Source organism: Nyctereutes procyonoides, unplaced genomic scaffold, assembly GCF_905146905.1.
Source record: "Nyctereutes procyonoides isolate TBG_1078 unplaced genomic scaffold, NYPRO_anot_genome, whole genome shotgun sequence".
NCBI lineage: Eukaryota > Metazoa > Chordata > Mammalia > Carnivora > Canidae > Nyctereutes > Nyctereutes procyonoides.
The window spans coordinates 17,815,710-17,819,196 of record NW_026575121.1 but is presented as its reverse complement, the minus strand read 5'-3'; the positions used below and the strand labels follow the sequence as shown (position 1 = coordinate 17,819,196).

At 38.0% G+C, this 3,487-nt stretch overlaps 1 pseudogene; it reads right to left on the bottom strand.

Annotated features, from left to right (window-relative positions):
• Window positions 1-1,269: 1,269 nt before the first annotated feature.
• On the bottom strand, window positions 1,270-1,930 carry LOC129516648 (AP-3 complex subunit sigma-1-like; annotated as a pseudogene).
• Between the last annotated feature and the right edge of the window lie 1,557 nt (window positions 1,931-3,487).

Sequence of the window (3,487 nt, the reverse complement as noted above, 5' to 3'; positions counted from 1 at the left end):
ATATTTGACAGCATATTATAAAGTTTGATAAAATAGAGAAATATTGGTAGTTTGCCTTATTTTTTAAAGACTTTATTTATTTATGAGGGAGAGAGGAGAGAGAGAGAGAGAGAGAGAGAGAGAGAGAGAGAGAGACAAAGATACAGGCAGAGGGAGAAGCAGGCTCCATGCAGGGAGCCTTACATGGGACTCCATCCCAGGTCTCCAGGATCACAGCTGGGGCTGAAGGTGGCGCTAAACCTCTGAGCCACCTGGGGTGCCCAGTTTGCCTTTTATCTCTGGTGGCTAACACTTGGAACATTTCAGTTTCAGTCACTTAACCCTGTTTTTAAAAAAATTTGTTCCTCTGTTAATAATATGTATATTCTAAACCTATTTATGTTTTGAATAAAATGGTCACAAACAACAGTATCATGTTAAATATGCACCCTATATAGTCCCCTATTACCAGGTGTTTGTGATTTTTAGTTTTTGTGTGTTACAAAATGAAATAAATGAGGAGCAAATTACTGTGCAATAGAAAACAGTGATGCAGCTGTGATAAATGTAGGTTTCAGATAGTAGCAATCAATAGTCTAAAGGAGCCATTTATTAATGTGTAGCAGAAGAAATGGACTGGATTAGGAAAACAAAAACAATAACTTGCCATTTCCCAAATGGGTTGTAATAAGATAAAATATCAAAAGTAAAACCTCAATCATCACTATTGTTTCTTAAGTGCACAGTTAACAATGGCACATCCATCAAACAACACTAAAAATTAAATGCATAAGGGATTATTATGAAACTAAAAATGTAATAACAAGTGAGACCATAAAAATTTCCAAAACACATGACAATAGTTTTTTATTTTATTTTTATTTTATTTTTTGCTTTAGAAGTCTGGTTACCTTGGAGTTCATTTAAACTAAGAAAAAAGGTCATAATGTTTTCACACAATACTTTATAAAGAACGCTTTAAATAACAATTGTGAAAATAACAGGAAGAATTATGGAATACTGCTTTTGTGATCCCTACAAAACATCAACATTTCGGATTATACAAAATTTAAAGTAATGACTCAAACACTTTATGAAATACTGAACAGAAAAGCAACATTGAACTTCTATACTGATGTTATACAACTTCTATCTAGTGCCTTGACTTAAATCCAAGAACAAGAGTTAAGACTCTTCTCTAGTTTTGGTAAACAGCTGCATGGTAAACTTAAATGGCTTTCCATCTAAGTTTTTACCTGGATTTTACCTGGGAGTAGCTTCTTAAAATTTTTATTTAAAAGAGGGCAGGTCTGGCACTTTTATACTGATGTTACCAGTATTACTATCTCTTGGGATTTCAGGAAGATTCATATTCTTTATAGCTGATACAGCATGGGCTGGAGCTCATGCCTCAGATTTCTCCAGTTTATTTTGTGCATCAATTTGTGTGACAATCTCATTCATGTTGGTTTCCAATACCATTATCCCCCATCATCAATTCTGCAAGAATATTGTGAACTTGGTTTACATAGAAAATAAATCCAGTTTACAACAATGTTTCCACAAATATCTTGAGTTCTAGGGACATTATGAATGATTTTCAGGAGACAGGGAAGGGTGGATTCAGGGGTCAGATCTGGATACACATGTAAGAGACCCATGAATCTTGGGCTTCTTCTGTGGCTGTATTGGTTTAAAATGCCAAGATCACTTTTTGAAGAATCCACACAGAAGACAAAATATAATGTTGCATTGTGTCTGTAAATAAGTTTGTTGTCATACCTTCCAATTAACAATCCTTCTTCCAGGAAACTACATTTTTATCTTTCTTTGTAACCAAATGCACCGTCTCCCTGATGATTTGCTATTGTGTGTCCCCACTCTAAGGTTGGTAGAACTTGGAGAGCCTCACCTTCCCATGGCTGTTGAAGATAGGAATCGTTTTGATCATGGCTGAGCAGGGCTAATCGGGTGGGTGCTGGGCACCAAGGCAGGGGTGGGAATGCTAGTTTTGTCAGATCTCTCCAGTGATCCTCCCCCACCCCACATCTCACAAGCACACATATCTTTAAACGGTAGATTTTTAATAAAGATTGAATATCTGAAACTTAATTATTGTAAAATACAGTTAAACAGCCTAGGTGTTACCCTGGCAATGATTTATGTAAATAATTAAATGCAACAGCATCATAGATACCGTTTGGCAAATGTGTATATATAACGATATATATATTTATCATCACTTTATTTTGGTGTCATTTCTGGTCTCTTTGATTTAATTTCTCCTCGTTTGGGTCATATTTTCATCCTTCTTTGCTTGCCTGGTAATTTCTGATTGAAGGCCAGACACACCGAATTGTACCTTGTTGAGCACTGAATATTTCTATAAATCTAAAAATATTCTTGAGGTTTGATTTCAACCCAGTTGGGTTACTTGGAAGTAGTTTGAACCTTACCTAGGGCCAGAGGAACTCTTTAGTCTTGGGCTAATTTTATTTCACTCCTAAGGGAATACCTTTCTTAGTACTCTACTCGATGGCCCAATATTTATTTATTTATTTATTTATTTATTTATTTATTTATATTTATTTATTTATTTATTTATTTATTTATTATCTTTTATCGTGATGTCTTTTTTTAATAAATTAATTTTTATTGGTGTTCAATTTACCAACATACAGAATAACACCCAGTGCTCATCCCGTCAAGTGCCCCATATTTATAACATTTTCCCACCTGGGTGGAACACAAACTACTCATTGCTGTATTTGAGCTCTGGAGATTTTCTCTAAATGTGCTTCAGGTGGTTCTTTTCCCAGGCTCTGGGATTCTCCTTAAACATAGGTAGATTAGTTCCCAATTGCATATCTGAAAGGGATTCTCTACCTATCTCTGAGAGTTTCTTTATGTATAGCTTACTTTTTACCAGTACTCAGCGTTAAAACTCTAGTTGCCTTGATCTGTAAAGACTCTCATCGTCGCAGCTCAGGGTGACAGGCAGGTCACCGTGAAAGTCTGCTGCTGGCTGAGAATCCCACCTGGATGTGCCCCTGCTCTACAATTTTAGTCTATTTCACTGCAGATTGATGACCCTGGGGTATTAGAAGCACTTCATTCTGGCCGTCTACTTCTATGAGTGCTCCTAGTACCTGGGACCTTGGAATCATCAGGAGGATCCCAGCAGGCAGGGAGGGCAAATGTTGGGCATGCCACTAGGCTGGGCAAATTGTCAGCAGTAGCGGGCAAAATGGTACACAGTTTATACTTGCAGAGCCAACTAGCTGGCAGCTGGGACTGGAATTAGGGAAAGAACCACTGCCTTGCCAGGGCCTCTGCTACCCCTTCCCCTTTTACTGCCACTCCCTACTGACCTGTTTGAGAAGATTGGGAGCAACTCCTTGGAGGTGAACACCAGGTACTGGAACAGTGGGCAGTGTCTGCAGAAGCAGTTCCACCCTGCTTGGAGCCTTCCAAATGTGGCCCAGGCTGCCCCTTCACCAGCCCTGCC